Source organism: Coenobita brevimanus, chromosome 29 (genome assembly GCF_032717465.1).
Source record: "Coenobita brevimanus isolate Jiangsu-jjx chromosome 29, ASM3271746v2, whole genome shotgun sequence".
In the NCBI taxonomy this organism is placed as follows: Eukaryota; Metazoa; Arthropoda; class Malacostraca; order Decapoda; family Coenobitidae; genus Coenobita; species Coenobita brevimanus.
In genome coordinates this window covers 2,684,524-2,702,865 of record NC_136982.1, presented here as the reverse complement: position 1 = coordinate 2,702,865, position 18,342 = coordinate 2,684,524, and positions in this window count along the sequence as shown.

The window sequence follows — 18,342 nt, the reverse complement described above, 5'->3', positions numbered from 1 at the left end:
CAGCTTAACAGGGCATTTACTCAGCTTAGCAAAGGCATTTACTCAGCTTAGCAAAGGCATTTACTCAGCTTAGCAAAGGCATTTACTCAGCTTACCAGGGCATTTTTCGCACTACACTGATTAAACAGCCACATCTTTCATTTACCTCTTCCCAAGCTGAATAAAATCGCGTAACAGGTAATTACAATAAAATATAATAAAAGTCACCAGAATGAATAAGAAAAATGTTACCAGAATGAATAAAATAAAAATGTTACCAGAATAAAAAAAAAAAAGTCACCAAAATAAAAATAAAAAATGTCACCAGAATGAAAAAAAAAATAATGTCACCAGAAAGAATAAAAATAAAAATATCACTAGAATGAATAAAAATAAAAATGTCCAGAATAAAAAAAAAAAAAGTCACCAGAATGAACAAAAATTGAATAAAAATAAAAATGTCACCAGACTGAATGGTCAAAATATCCTGATCCAGGAAAGCCACGAGAAGTAAGCACGGGAAGCTCTCACAAATTAACCTAAAAAACGCCACAACCTGAGCCGGAGTTAAATCAGCTTCGAACACAGCATCCGTCCGTCTCCTCCCCGTCCACCCACATCCCCTTATGGCTACATGACCCAGGAGACGGGCCCCAGACACCCTCCTGATTCTGTACCGTCTCTCACCCTCACATACACACACTGGGAGAGGCGCCAGCGCAGGGTAGGGCGTGGGTGCAGGTGCTAAAACGGATGCAGACAGGGGCAGAGGCGGTGTGTGGTGCGTGGAGATTTAATTAACAAGATCTTACTGGACTATCCTTAGAAAATCTTTATTGGAGACTGTTCCTAACCTCTTCTCACCAAGGGGTACTGAAAGAAATCGTCTGGAGTTACCCCTTCACCCCGAGGAATACCTAAACTGAATAAAATCGTCCGGAGCCACTGTTACGGTCAAACGCACTTGATATGATTATTTGGCCTATGGGAAACGTAACTGGGTTGAGGGAGAAAAAGAGGGGTGGGAGAGAGGTGGTGTCATCTTAAGCAATATAGTGATGATGATGATGATGATGATGATGATGATAATAATAAATGATAATAATAATAATAATAATAATAATAATAATAATAATATCGGTAATAATAATAATAATGGCATTCATTTAGGAGACATGGGACCACGTTCCTGTATATAGCTTTTGTTTTGTTTTTTGCTTTTACTACAATCTTTCTTGAGTCTCTCTAAATACTTTCCACGTGACTCTGAGCTTGGATTTATTTTTTTTCAAGAGCAACAGGTCAACCTCTTGGCTGACCCTCAACGTTTCCACCAAGTCTAGGCGAAATCAGATCAAAACAGTTTTAGTTCACACACACACACACACACACACACACACACACACACACACACACACACACAGAACCTTGCCGTGTGACCATGATCTTTGGCTGGTCGTTATCAATATCTAATCCCTTTGTCCCTGCCTTACCCTAAACCCTTCCACCAAGTTCGGTCTAAATCGAAAAAAAAAAAATCCTCAAGTTGACCTCGTTTTTTGACTCTGGCTTCTGACCCCATGACCTTGACCTTCGATTGGTAGTGCTCAGAACTGCATCCTTTTTTATCTCTGCCTCCCCCTGAACATTTCCACCACCTCTCTCTCTCTCTCTCTAAGGGTCGAGGGGCTGGTGAGCAAGAAAGGTTTATGAGATACATGATATACAGTTGTGTTCCATAATTATCTTTGCAGCAGATAATATTACTCATTTTCTTGTCATCTCGAAATATAATACCAGTACGACAACGGCGAAATGTACATCATTATCCTCTTATGAAAGTAATTTGACTGGGTATACACACACACACAAATATCCACATTTCAGACCGGACAATAATAAAACTAGCAATTACCCAGTCTAAAAACCTATTTACATGTGTATTTTCTGATTTAAGAAAAAAAACTACGAAACATATCATACGTATATCAAACTAAAGAGTGTTATCCAATCTTGAATTAGTAATCAATTATCCGATATAAAACTGCGAATTTGTCTTTTCCAACTTATAAATATTCGTTAACATATGTTTTTTCCAGGCTAGAAAATGGCAGTTCTTATCTAGGGGTATCAGCTGACCTTCAAAGACACATTATGTGGACCTTTTACCGTGTGACATGTTCGATCAAGGTCACTACACGTATGACCTTGGTAAATACTTTTTATTCTTTATTTTTTTTTATCCAAACCCACTCCAGAAACTGCAATGATGTAACAATTATCCATCACCACCACCGTGTAGGTTATAAAGCTGGAAGAGGTGTCGAGGTTGAACTCACTCAGTGTGATTAATAAGTACTTCTAACCCCCTTTAACCGAATGATCTTGGAGGGAACAACACTGCAGGTTTCTGGCCTTTGGTTCCTTCTTCCTTGCAATATAACAAAAATAAAAATTAACATACTACATTACTCTAAGGACTTTTTCAGATTGGAGGGGTTAGATATACCTCATTAACTCCTTCACTACAAGAGGTGTCCCCTAAGATTATTACAGTCTCCTGAAGGCAGCCTGAAGGAACCACAAAAATTACGTCATTAGAAGTTCGTTCGTTCGTTGGAAGATTCCCTGCACATATAGCGCAGGCCGGGCCATACATTAGCCCGGTCAGTGGTGTATGGGCTGATTAAAAAAAGGGTAAGTGGGGAGAACAGGACCTGGGGAATGCCCAGCACACACGTCCTGTCTCCTGACTGGCTTTGTGGTGTGTGTGTCATTAGAAGAAAAGGGTTGCCGCTTTAATGCCACCTCCATGCAACTTTACTTAGCTTAGGAAAGGCCTTTAGTAGTGAAGGGGTTAATGAAGGCTTTGTCTAACCCCTCCAGTTCTAAAAGTCTCTCCAATTTTCAACAAAACAGTCTGAACAAACAAGAAATACCAAATACCAATACCAAAATCCCAATACCAAAATACCGTGATATGAGAGGTGAGGAGGTCAGAGAACGTACCTGACTTGGGTGATTATATACTCTGGCACTGAACCCCTCTTTTCCGTTCCCAATAACATTCATGAGATACGCTTCACGGCTCAGAGTGAAGTTGATGGAGAAATATACACCCCTAGAAAAAAAAAAAAAAAAAAAGCGTCGCGTCAGTTTAAGCACCTAACATCTTGAAACGTGGACGAAGAGTTGTAGCTATACAGGGCACCCTATAATAGTTGTGAAAATATTACTTTTGGCATTTACTAGTACTAAAAAAATGCAGACAACGGCATAATAAAGGAATGTCACTGTAACTGACTGAACTGTGTATGGAGAATATAATACTTATCTAATCATCGAACCTCACTGCTGTATAACTTGTTTCTGAGGTGTACCGTCAAAAAAATTACACACACACACACACACACACACACACACACACACACACACACACACACACACAAAATGAAAATTGTCCTCCATTCTACTTTCGCTATTTTCCAACTACCCACTTAATTATTTGTCCTTATTTGATTGTAAAAATTTTGTGGATATCAAATTCCATCACACCGTCCCACAGATTTATGTGATAACATACACGCTGTAGTAAGTCTATGCCAGTTCTTTTATTATTATTATTATTATTATATTATTATTATTATTATTATTATTATTATTATATTATAATTATTATTTTATTATTATTATATTGTTGGTGGTGGTGGTGTTGCTATTGTTGTTGTTATTTGGGTTAATTTAATGAGAAATGTATAGCCAATCCCCAAAGGTTGTGGAATTAAAGGAAATTTTAAGCAGTATGGCTGCTTAACACTGTTAGTCCTGTTCTGCTTATTACGTTTTTTTTTTTTTTTTTTCCGATATACTATACTCATTTCACTCTAACCTGGCCTAAAACTGCCAACTCTTAATCCTGAATTCTGAGTTCTAACAACAAACTGATACTAGAATATGGTGCTATAGAAAAGGGAGTAGAGCTGTAATATTCTTTTTATTCCACTGACCTCTGTGACAAGCTGCAAAAGGACGAAAATCTGGTATTAAAAATGGTGTTGAAATAGCGGGGTTGAAAGATAGCGCTGTTGTTGTTTCATTTTTACTTTAAAAAACCATCACACTCCATACCCTATCCTTTGTGCATCGTCTGCTATATATTACAACCATGTTAGTTGTTTGTGAGAGCCTGTGTGATAGTTCTGCCACCAACAAAGCACTATGTTTGTTGATGGAAAGGTATCATGGAGGCAAAATGAGCTTGTGTCAATACCACCATCGATGTAACTTATTTGCCAAAGGTAATACCACTACCACTACACTAAGCACACTAGGCATAGCTTATATAAAAATCACATGAGCCCTAGAAATGAATGGTGTGATATCTAAACTAGGCATACTTCAACAGCGTCAAGTCCTATATTAACACACCACTTCGCCCAAATGACATGAGCTATTTTGCAAACCGCGTAACTTCCATAATCAAATATTTACCTGTCCATAAAATCTACGGTTGCCCAGCACACCATGGACACCTCTGATGGTATTTATATGAAAGAACTGAACTACGTACCTTGAAAAATGTTGAAAATAACCGGAGGGCAATCACACCGAACGTCGCACAAAAATATCAACACAATAGAGAACTCTAGAACCTGAATTTCGTACGGAGCCAAAAAAATTATCGTTTCATATGTTCAGGCATCTAAATATCTTCATGCAGAAGAGAAATACATTGATGGTGATACATAAACTGATATTTTTGTTATGAATTAATTTATATACATCTGTAGTGTTATTTACGTAAAGAACAAAAGGAAGTTGTCCGTACACTAGGATTAGCCTACTGAGAAAAAGTGTTCAGCGTTCGCATTTTAACCACACAGGCTTATTTTCCACACCACCACCATATTTGCTGTAACAAAGAACGTGAATATTTTGAGGAAACTTATCATACTCTCACAATGTCTGTGTTATGAAGCACAAAACGCGCCACGTGCTGAGTTCGGGTATATTTAAAAGTTTTAAATAATGGCAACAAAACATTCACTTCAACCCGTTACTACGCACTCCTCGTTTATTTAAATCAGGTACAGAAGGATATTAACCAGCCACATCCAAAAACAAATCACCTAGGAAGAGGTGTCGGGAAGCTTCCTTAACCGAGGAGAATGTGCCTAAGAGTACGTCACTGTACTGAAGAGTTTAAACCGCTGGAACGTCAGGGAGGATGGCGTGTCTACAAGATATTTTGATTTTTTCTTAGTCTCGATTATACGCCATAATTCTTGACAGCCATCACTAATTTTTTGTCAAACTTCTGTTCTGGAATAAACCCATGAGGATTCTGTGGCCGTCTATTTATATTATTTTTAAGGTGGGTTTTAAAAAGTGCGAAATAGCTGGGTTGAAAGACGGCGGTTATTATTGTCGTTGCGTCGATTTCACTTTTAAAAAACCGTCACACTCCATACCCTATCCTTTGTGTATCGTTTGCTATTTATTACAACCATGTCTGCTATTTGCGAAAGCCTGTGCGATAGTTCTGCCACCAACAAAGCACTATGTTTGTTGATGGAAAGGTACCATGAGGCAAAATGAGCTTGTGTCATACCACCACTGACGTAACCTGCCATCTGTAATACCACTACTTTTAGCACACTAGGCACTGCTTGTACTAAAATCACATGAGCCCTAGAAATGAATGGTGTGAAATTTAAACTAAGCACACTTCAACAGCGTCCCCATATCAACACAGTACTTCGCCCAAATAACACGAGCTATTTTGCAAACCGTGTAACTTCCATAATCAAATATTTACCTGTCCACACAAGTCTCCACGGTTACCCAACACACCATGGACACCTATGATGGTGTTGATATAAAAGAACAGAACTACGTACCTTGAAAAATGTTGAAAATAACCGGAGGGCAACCACACCGCACGACGCACAAAAATATCGACGCAAGAATAGAAATTTCCGAACCTGATTTTCGTACGGAGCCAAGAAAATTATCGATTCATGTTCGGGTATCGAAATCTTCATGCAGAAAAGAAATACATTGATGGTGATATAAAAACTGATATTTTTGTCGGGAAGCAATTTATATACATCTGTTATTACGAAAAGAGCAAAAGGAAGAAGTTGTACGTATACTAGGATTAGCCTATTGAGAAAACGTGTTCAGCATTCGCTTTTTACCCACACAGGCTTATTTTTCCACACCACCACCATATTTGCTGTAACAAAGAACATGCATTCCGGGGGGAAACGTATCATACTTTCACTTAAAATGTCTGCTATGAGGCAAACAACACGCCACATGCTGAGTTCAGGGATATTTATGTAAAAAGAAAAAAAATGGCAACAAAACATCCACTTCCACCCCAGTAACTAAACACTCCTATGTTTATTTAGCTAACAATAAACGAACAGACAATGACAGAAGCAAAATAGAGTTAAAGAGGAACGATAATTTAGTTAGTATGCCATAAATCTGTGATAGCTGAGTATTTCCAGCTTTATGATGAAGTCTAATTAATTCGTGACAAACAAAAGGCGAGATATAGAGGCATGGTCGGTATGCAAATAAAGACAAATCATGGTTTCTTGGACATAATTAGCGATGAGACGACTAATTTTTAAAAGAAAACGAATTGCAAATTGTAGTTTCTGTGTCCTTATACGACTGTCTATTTTCTATGTAGCAAACGTGCTAAAATTACCCAATCCAAACCTACCGTACAGTGAAAGCCAACATTCATCAGACAATTTTTTTTTTTTTTTTTTTTTTTTTAGTAATATGCCGATTTTCTTTTTTAAGTGACCTAATACCTATTATTTTTTCCCCACAAGCCTTCCAGTGATGTGCGTAGATCCGATATAGCTTTGGGCTAGAAAATACCCAGATTTTGGTGCTCAATTTGCCGATTTGGGGGCTTTTTTCAGCAATATGGTGGCGACCTGTGAGAAAACTAGCTTTAATCACATCTATTACTGTCCTATGAGCTTTCGAGCAATGTGAATAGATGCAGTATACTTTTATTCCGCAACTGCCTGTTTACTGAAAGTGTTCTCGCTCGCTTCGCTCACTACACAAAGCTACAGCCAACTTACACGCATCACTGGAAAGCTTAAGGAAGAGCAATACATATTTTATAAGTGGCTTTTCTCAAAATTCTTCAACATCCGGCTGGAAAGAACAAAAATAAAAACGAAAAAAACGAAACGGCGCCAAAAATGAGTAAAATTGTGCGACCCGCCATGTTTTTTTGTTTTGTTTTTAATGCAAGGAAGAAGGAACCCAAGGCTATGATGGTCGAAAGCCTCTGAACTGATAATATGAACATACTAAGATAAGATGGATATTCTCAAAGGCTCGTGTTCTCGGCGGTTAAGAAAGCTCCCTAACACCTCTTCCTTACCGATTTATTTTTAGGTATGGCTGGCTAGTAATGTACGTTATTTAAGCAGAGTATGGTGATTCTGGGATGATTTAAGTGATACAGAGGAGGACGGCAAGGCGTAATAAACATAATAAGTCGCTTAGGAAGAGGTGTTAGGGAGCTTCCTTAACCGACAAGAATACGGACCAAAGTGTGCAAAATATAATAATAATAATAATAAAATAACAATAATAATAAAACAACAACAATAATAATAATAATAATAATAACAATAATAATAATAATAATAATAATAAAACCTTGAACTCCCCCCATCACACCCGTATAAAGAGGATTGTGGACTGCAGAGGGATAGTTTCAGCCTGCAGAGCACTGGGTTCACGCTTAGATAAACCTGGATCTACAGCAACGAGTGAGCTGGATCGGTGCTGTATGTCTGCCGTAAAGGGGAAAGACAGAGACAGCGAAGAAGAGCAGACACGATGGCAAGAACCGGGATTGTGACGAAGAGGTACTGAAAGAAGTGACAGGAGGTGAGTTAATGAGATGAGAACTCTCTGCCTGTTTGTATGAAGGGATTTTGAGCATTTGAACCCCCCCATATAGGGAAATAAAACCCATGCATAGTCAGTAGAGCCATGACGGTCTCGTGGTAGTGTGTTCGTCTGGCGGCCTGCGTGTGTTTCGGGTCTTAAGGTCGAAACTCAAGCTGTGGAAATATAAACCTTCTCATATTAAGGGAAAAGGGGAAAGCAGACAGCAACAGCCCCAATGGTCCTTTCGATACAGCTACAGGGAAGATTGTGAGGATGCTATCTAGCCTAATCTGGTGAGGTGAAGATAAGGATAAGACAAGGATAGCAAGAAGGATCCCCCCTCCCCCCGCCCACCAGGCCATCCAGTTAAAGCCAGTGGGGAAAAGTGAGGACTATCATTCATAAGAGAGAGAGAGAGAGAGAGAGAGAGAGAGAGAGAGAGAGAGAGAGAGAGAGAGAGAGAGAGAGAATCACGTAAAGAGAGGGAGATGATACTAGGATATGCACTTAACATGGCGGTAAGGAGGGGGAGGAAAGGGCATGGAGAGAGAGAGAGAGAGAGAGAGAGAGAGAGAGAGAGAGAGAGAGAGAGAGAGAGAGAGAGAGAGACAGACAGACAGACAGACAGACAGACAGGCAGGCAGACAGACAGACAGAAAGACAGACAAATGGAAGAAGTAAGAGGAGTCTATGAAAAGGGCGAAGAGGGGAAAAAAAAGGAACTGAAAAGGGAGGTTAAGACGGAAAAATATACATTAGAGAGAGAGAGAGAGAAACCTGTTGAGCCTCTCTCTCCATTACCTCGACAGGAAATACCCACATAAATGTTTAAAGGTAAGGCATCGTCTCTCTCTCTCTCTCTCTCTCTCTCTCTCTCTCTCCAACAGCCCTGCACAAACAGCCCATCTCATGTTTTAGTACCTTCATTTTAGACTCATTTTCACTCTCTTCTTTACTTTTTTTTTGCTTTCTCTGCTGTCCTTGCTGTTTCTCTCTGTTGCCTCTGAATGCCCTGTTGTTACTCTGTTGTCTTTGCTTTCCCTGTTCCTTTTGCTTTCTCTGTTCCCTTTGCTTTCCCTATTGTCTTTGCTTTCTCTGTTCCCTTTGCTTTCTCTGTTGTCTTTGCTTACTCTGTTGTCTTTGCTTTCCCTGTTCCTTTTGCTTTCTCTGTTCCCTTTGCTTTCTCTGTTGTCTTTGCTTTCCCTGTTCCTTTTGCTTTCTCTGTTCCCTTTGCTTTCTCTGTTGTCTTTGCTTTCTCTGTTGTCTTTGCTTTCCCTGTTTCCTTTGCTTTCTCTGTTGTCTTTTTTCCTGTTCCTTTTGCTTTCCCTGTTCCCGTTGCTTTCTCTGTTGTTTTAACTCACTCAATGTAGAGTCAAAATTACCCCAAATCCCACCAAGTTGAGGGAGCCTCCTAAGTCCAGCGATGACTCGAAAAGGAACTCAAAGGAACATAGCATAACATAGATTACATAACACAGCAACACAATCTAACACTGAATAACACAATAATATAACGTTCTAACATATGAGAGGGTAGCACAGTCGAATCTAACCTAACCTAATCTGACCTAACCTAACCTAACCTAACGTGACCTAACCTAACCCAACCTAACCTAACCTAACCTAATCTGACCTAACCTAACCTAACCTGACCTAACCTAACCTAACCTGACCTAACCTAACCTAACCTAACCTAACCCAACCTAACCTGACCTAACCTAACCTAACCCAACCTAACCTAACCTGACCTAACCTAACCTGGCCTAACCTAACCTAACCTAACCTAACCCAACCTAACCTAACCTGACCTGACCTAACCTAACCCAACCTAACCTGACCTAACCTAACCTAACCCAACCTAACCTAACCCAACCTAACCTAACCTGACCTGACCTAACCTAACCCAACCTAACCTGACCTAACCTAACCTAACCCAACCTAACCTGACCTAACCTAACCTAACCTAACCCAACCTAACCTAACCTGACCTAACCTAACCTGACCTAAGCTAAGCTAACCTGACCTGACCTAACCTAACCCAACCTAACCTAACTAGCCTAACCTAACCTAACCTAATCTGACCTAACCTAATCTGACCTAACCTAATCTGACCTAACCTGATCTGACCTAACCTAACCTAACCTGACCTAACCTAACCTAACCCAACCCAACCCAACCTAACCTAACCTGATCCAACCTAATCTAACCTGACCTGACCTGACAACCTAACCTAACCTAACCTGACCTAACCTAACCTAACCTCTTTCACTAAGGGGGAAGCCACGTTAACTAAGCATGTACACTGTATGTGGGATAAATATCACTCAGTACTGATAACTCTATACGTCCATACTTCCTACTTACTGACGGTTTTAAGAGGCTCTGGGGAGACTTGTCATACTGGAGAGATAGATAAATAAAATAGCTAAAAGGATGTGTATAGCCTCAACCGTAGGAAAAGACCCTAGGAAGATAGAATAGATAGTGAGATAGGAAGATAAGAAAAAGATAGTGAGACAGCCAAAGATAAGGAAATAAATATAAAAGGGAAGTATGTCAACGGACTGAAAGGGTTAAACAACACTGATCTCTCTCTCTCTCTCTCAACGATCAACTATTCCATAAGGCCTGAGTGACCCCCCCTGAATCAATACCACCCCTATAAGAAGGACCAGACACTCTTCTCCCCTCCCCCACGCCTCCCCCCTTCTCCTTTACCTCCCTCTCCCCTACTTCCCCCTCCCTCCCTCCCTCACCTCTGGTCCCTCCCCTCCCTCCCCCTACCCCATATTCCCCCACTCCCTACTCCTTCCCCTACCACACCCCCTCCCTCCCAGTCCTCACCCCCACTCACTGCCCTCCCTCCTTCATTCCATTTCCCCTCTTCTCCCCTCCTTCGTTTTTCCTATTCCTTCATCTGCCTTTTCTTTCCCCTCCTTCACGCCCCTCCCTCACTTCCCTCACCCCCTCTCTCCTTCACTCCATTTCCTCCCCAACTCCTTCCTCCTCCCCACCTTCCCTGCCTCCCTCCCCTCCTCACCCACACTCCCTACCACTTCCTCAGATCATTCCTCCCTCTTTTTTGCTCTCTCTCTCTCTCTCTCTCTCTCTGTCTCTGTCTCTCTCTCTGATACATACTTTACAAGCTTATTCTCTCTATAGTTTGTCATGGTGTTAAAACTTACAAAATTCTCTCTCTCTCTCTCTCTCTCACACACACACACACACACACACACACACACACACACACATACCTGATTCGCTGTACCGATGTGGCGGGCGAGCTGGGATCAGGAGGAAAGGGGGGGGTCAGAAATACCCCTCTATACCATTGAGTTCTAGACAAGTTGACGATCACCACTAAAAAAAAAATAAAAAAAAAAAAGAAAGAAAGAAAGAAAAGCAAGAAAGAAAAGAAAGAAAATAAATAAATAAACAAAACAAAGAAAGAAAATAAAAATAAAATAAAAACAGATAAAGAATGAAAGAAAACAAAGAAAATAAATAAATAAATAAGGAAAACAAATAAAGAAAATAGATAAATAAGTAAGGAAAACAAAGAAAATAAAGAAAGAAAGAATGAAAAGGAAGAAAGAAAATAAATAAAGAGAAAACGAAGAAAAAATTACGCAAATGATATCGCGGATTTCGTCTTGACCTCTGCTGATCGATGACGTCTTGGAGCCTTAGTGCCACTTCCAAGGCGACTTATTTTCCCGCCTTAACAGAGGACACGAGCACTGGAAGATGATAACTGTCTTCGTTACTCGTCTCTTGGGGTCGCTGTCTGTTCATTCAATTATCTATCTATATTTATTCATTCATTTATCAGTGTATCTATTTCTTCACTCCTTTTATCTCCAGTTGGTTAAGCGTCACTCAAAAGACCTCTCGTAGCGAAGGGGTTAAAAGAGGAGACAGAATTCGTATCAAAGACTAATTCGAAAACCAAACGGAACTCTAGGATTTTTTTTTTTTTTTGACACTCGATGTATATGGAAATTCGTTTAAGTAATTCGACGTTCGTTTAACCACAAGCGAATTTTCGTGTAATAAGTGAAAGATTCGTTACACAGATCCTACTCTTGCATGGGATTTTATTATGCTTCTAAACAGGACTTTTGCCTAAGAAACAGATTTTTGTGTGTGTGTGGTGTGGTGTGGTGCGGTGTGGTACGGTGTAATGTGGTGTGGTGTTTGTGGTGTGGTGTGGTGTGGTGTGGTGTGATGTGATGTGGTGTGGTGTGGTGTGGCGTGATGTAATGTGGTGTGATGTGATGTGATGTGGTGTGGTGTGGTGTGATGTGATGTGATGTGATGTGGTGTGGTGTGATGTGCTGTGGTGTGGTGTGATGTGATGTGATGTGGTGTGCTGTGGTGTGGCGTCGCTAATCTCGTTATTAAGTCTACGGGAGTAAAGTCTCTTGCCTCTGATGATCGTTAGTGAGAGACAGACGGACAAAGCCGTTCCTAGAGATGCTCCGTTACGGTATCTAAACATTATATAGATAGACAGATAGATAGATTGACTGATAAATAGTTATATTGAAAATAGACAGGCAGATAAGTAAGTAGGTAGATAGATGGATGGATTGATAGATAGATAAACCGATAGACAGAAGGATATACACTGACAGACAGATAGACAGATGGATAGACACTGATAGACAGATAGATAGACAGACAGATGGATAGACAGACAGATAGATAGACAGATAAAGATATAGAAAAAGTCCCACCTCACGTACAGTTCCGGACATAAATACAGTTTCACTTCATTACGATACCTAGCGAGACACTGACCGATCACATTCGAAGCACCCTGAGGCGGTCTTCGTAGTACGACACACTTTTCAGAATGTTCAATGAGAATTTTATAATTGTTCGCGTAAAATATGGAATGATGTTACTGTCACCTGCTGTACCTCTTGGATATGGTGGTGTAGGATGATGATGATGATGGTGGTGGTTGTGGTGGTTGTGGTGGTGGTGGTGGTGGTGGTGGTGGTGGTGATGATGATGATGATGATGATGATGATGATGATGGTGGTGGTGGTTGTGGTGGTGGTGGTGGTGGTGGTGGTGATGATGATGATGATGATGATGATGATGATGACGATGACCTTCCTTCCGACGTAGGTGAAGATATGTTGTTAGGCAGGGTGAGAGTGACAGTGGGTGAGGGAGGGGGTTAGGGTAGGGGTAGGGGTGGGAATGAGGGTAGGGATGGGAATGACGATGAGGGTGGGGGTGGGAATGAGGGTAGGGGTGGGGGTGGGGGTGAGGGGTGAGGGAGGGTGGGGGTGAGGGGTTAATGGTCCCAGACTCACATTATCGTAACCTTCCTTCACTCTTTCTCTACACCTGAGCGTCTTTTCAATCTCAATTCTATCTTTTACCCTTTCAGTACGAGATAAAAAGCTGTGTTCATCTATTTCTTTATCTATTTTTATTTTATTCAGCCAGTGTGTGATTTTTAGTCTTTTGAGCCTTTAAAGTCTTCATTAAGCCTTACGGAGAATGAGGACTTTTTGATGGGAGGGCATATGTAAGAGTGGCTCCGTTCGTCTGTCCCTCACTAATGATTTCCGGACGCATTGAGATTCACTCTGGCTCATTTTAGTGACTTATAGTGAAGCCACACCACACCATACCTTCTCACACCACACCACACCATACCGTCTAACACCACACCACACCATACCATCCCACACCACACCACACAATACTTTTTCACACCACACCACACACCACACCATACCGTCCCACACCGCACCACACACCACATCATACCGTCTAACACCACACCACACACCACACCATACTATCTCACACCACACCAAACACCACATCATACCGTTTAACACCACACCACATACCACACCATACCATCTCACACCACACCACACCACAGCTTACCATCTCACACCACACCACACAAATGCGCCTTCCCACACCACACCAGACAAACTCACCCTCCCACACCACACCACACAAACTCACCCTCCCACACCACACCACACCACGTAGGTTCAGCGCAGGGCCCTGAAGCTCCCGCATCTAGTACATTTGCTCCTGAACTAAAACAACCATTGGACGATTTACTCAGCCAAGGAGGGGTTTTTCGTCCTCAGAGTTTTATATAAATGGAAACCGAAAATATACGGTCACGTTTCAAGCATATTTTCAAACTTTTTTTTTTTTGGGGGGGGGGCTGGTTTTGCAGTTTTTATTTTCCACATTGTCAGAGCAAATAAAACGGAAATTTCTGTCCTAATAAAGATGAATGTGTGTGTGTGTGTGTGTGTGTGTCTTTTTTTTTTTTTGACAAACTGCTAAACCCTGAGATGATAATGGATGAATGGATGTAATTTTTATTTATCTGTTAACTTATCTATTTTTACCTGGAGCTTTTCACGTGAACTTTCTTACTTTCTGGAGCTTCTGTTTTTTCACCTGTAAGCTTTATTATTATTATTATTTTTTTAAATGTACAGTTGCAGTTAGGAATATCGTTTCACTTTTTTAGTCGAACGATTTTGAAACATTTACAGGACATTCTGAAAAATCTACTGGTTTCCGCAGATCGTATCACTGGGTTTCGGAAGGCACTGTTCACTGTCTCGTAATGTATCGTATGGAGGTGGACCGGTATTAGCGTCCGCGATTGTACCTTGTTGGTTTCCTAAGTTCTTCGTAAGGCTGGTTTTCCCTCCCGTATAGTTGCACATTTTTTTTTTTCCCCGTAGAGTTTCACACGTTTTTTCACTTTAAGAGTTTTACCTCCCGTAGAGTTTCCCAAGAGAGTTTTTCCCACCCGTAAAGTTTCCCAAGAGAGTTTTTCCCTCCCGTAAAGTTTCCCAAGAGAGTTTTTCCCTCCCGTAAAGTTTCCCAAGAGAGTTTTTCCCTCCCGTAAAGTTTCCCAAGAGAGTTTTTCCCTCCCGTAGAGTTTCCCAAGAGAGTTTTTCCCTCCCGTAGAGTTTCCCAAGAGAGTTTTTCCCTCCCGTAAAGTTTCCCAAGAGAGTTTTTCCCTCCCGTAAAGTTTCCCAAGAGAGTTTTTCCCTCCCGTAGAGTTTACCAATAGAGAGTTTTCCTCTCGTTGAGTTTCCCAAGAGTGTTATTTTCCCCTCTTAAAGATTTTTTCCCCCTTTTTTACAAGCTTTTTTCTCATGTTCAGTTACCACGAATGAAGGACAGTAGGAACTGATTGGCGAGAAGCGCATCCTCATGGCTCTAACTACGATATGAGGACGATAGTTGTGTATGTATTGTAGGTGTAGATGTGTAATTATGTATCATAGAAGTGTACTTGTTGTGTAGGTATGGTAGTTGTAGATGTGTATTTGTTGTGTATGTATCGTAGGTGTAGAAGAGTTTGTTGTGTATGTATCGTAGGTGTAGATGTGTATTTGTTGTGTATGTATCGTTGGTGTAGTTGTGTATTTGTTGTGTATGTATCGTAGGTGTTGATGTGTATTTGTTGTGTATGTATCGTAGGTGTAAAAGTATTTGTTGTGTATGTATCGTAGTATAAGTATATTTTTGTATCGTACGTATCAACTCCTTGAAACTGGTGTATTTTTGCCATTAATTATCTGGGGTTTCTTGAAATCATTTATCTTCCTTCCAAAATTTTAACGTCTTTCATAAGCTTTGAAATATCGACTGGAGACAGCAGGAAAGAATGCAAATAAATAAATAAATAAATATAATAAAAATATCGGATTGTGGGCTTTGGAGCTCCCGTAACACCTCTTCCTTACCGATTAACTCAGCACATCACACCTGAGTATCCTTTTTCACTGATGCGAAGTATAAAATCCAAAATAAATCGCTAAGGAAAAGGCGCAACGGAGCCTTCCACGACATCTAACTGGCCTGAAGGTGACAACAGGAATGGCCGTATGCACGTTGACGTAAGACCTCGCAACACTTCCTCAGAGGCGAGTTAGGCTACATATCACGCCTGTGTATTTCCCTTCCATGTTATGTATATGTTTTTCTTTACGTTCCTTACTAAAAGATAAGGGGAAATTAACTCCTTTGTTGCCGCTACAGACGATTTTATTCATCTCAGTGGAGGGCTCTCATACTGAAGGGGTTTAGTAAGGCTGTACTTAACCCCTCCAGTTCGAGAAATCTACCCTAAGCTAAGTAAAACCGTCTGCAGGTAGCAGGGGTAAAGTAGAAAATACATCCTTGATTTGAAGGGGTTGACGTGTAGCCTAATACCCAAAAAAACATCATTAAGGAAGAGATGTTAAGAAGCGACTTGAAGCAATGAAAAAATGACGGTTATTCTAGTCAGAATTTTCAACTGAGCGATTAATTATGCTTCAAACACTGATATTCCATCTTTTATGTTACTGATTCAAAATATATCGACGCCAAAGTGATAAAATTAACATAAAAGAGGTGTAATGCAAAGGGTGTAGGAATGTGAGAAGACATAAATCGCTTAGTAAGATGGGCTGAGTGAACAGCGCGGCACGGGGACACGCCACACCACACCCGGAGAGAGCCCTGCCGCGTCCTGTCCTACCCCTCACAGCGTTTGGCCGGCACTGGCTTCTTACCTGCTCTCCTGCCTGTCCTCATCCCCACACCTACACACACGCACACCCGCCCTCATTCCCCCACACCCAAACACCCCTGCCCTCACACCCAAACCTACACCCACAAATCCCCACACACTCCCGCTCTCACCCACATACTCCCGCCGACACCTACACACCCCCACCCTCACACTCACCCTCACACCCACACACTCCCGGCCTCACCCTAACACTACTATCGCCACCCATCCCACTCACTTCCTTCCGCCCACCCATTGATTTTCTGCCCACTTCCTTTGACTTCCATTGTACCAACCCAACTACATCATCCATCCTTACATCACGCCCGAGCATCCACCACCATCCCAGCCCATCCTGCCCACTCCTCCACCCACCCACCCCACCCATTTAAGCTTCAATGTTCCAAAAATATAAAACAACTCTCTTTACTTCCCCCCATCATGCTCCACCGCCATCCCAGCCCACCCCACCCACTCCTCTACCCACCCCACCCAGTTCAGAAAGACCTAACTTGACCTACGCATGGATCTGGTGACCTAACGGGACCAAAAATCAATATCCATAGAATACTTAAATGACCTGGAAAATCTGGGGTCGCATTTTCGTCGGTCCAGGAGGCTTTGTTACATTTTGCTTACTACACATTAATGCTCCTTTGTACATTATACGGTATAATTGTATCCTCTTATTCTCAACACTGCCTCATAAGTAACATAGCTGAGAATATTAATTGTGTATGAGCCGACGAAATACGAGCCCTTAAATCATTCCTTAAAAACAAGTGTTGACCTTTTTTTTTTTTTTTTCCCACAGTTCATCAGAGCCACGACCTGATTCACTTTCTATGAACCTAAACCCACCTAATAGACCTGGATTCGTATTCTCGTCGGTTAAGCAAGTTCCCTAACACGCCTTCCTTAACGATTTATTTTTTGAGTATGGCTGGTTAATATCCTAGTGTACGTTATTTATGCAGAGGGTGAAAGACTGACGAAGAGAGTGTATGTGAGTTAGGTGGAGGGGGGAAGAGGAAGGGGGAGGCCGAGGATGAGACGGAGGGATGGGGTGGAGAGGTATATGAGAGAGGGGGGTGTGAGTTGGGAGCAGGTGAGTGAAATGGAGGGGGACAGGGCGACTTGGAGACGATTTGTTTGTGGCCACCCCAAACGGGATTGAGGCGTCTGGCAATAGATAGATAGATAGATGACGATAGTGTAAGATTTTATGTAACACAGAAGAGGACAGTAAGATGTACTAAACAAAATAAATCGCTTAGGAAATGGTGTTAAGGAGCTTGGCTTGCTCTGGCTGAACCTGAACGTGACTGATATGAAGTAGAATGACTTCATGACATTTCTTTGTGACTAACACCATATTTTATTGTTAATCTTCTGTAGTTCGGCATTCAAGATGGAGAGATGGCAATTTTAGGCCAAGTTAAACTGAAAAGAGTATACAAAAAAAAAAAAAAAAATTATGGCAACCAGAGAAATTGTACCACACTTCCATTCACTCTCCAAGGAGACAACGAGATGGAGATAAGCAGTCTCAAGGTCCTTATTTATTTTTCTAAGCTGCGAAATCCTGACAGTGAATGGTCTCCAGAATATAACATACGATCATCCCTCAGCAATTCGTCCTTTTTTTTTTTTTTTTTTTTTTTTTAATGAATGGGATACCTGTAGTCCGGTGGTCCGGTGTATGGATATTTTTTTTTTTACGTCCTCTGTTCATTTTCTATAAAAAAAAAAATCTAGTGGAAATGAGCTGTGATAAGAAGCATCCTCACTCTGTATAAAGGCGTGGTAACCTGCCACTATGATTTGGCTTCTGAATATTAGAGATT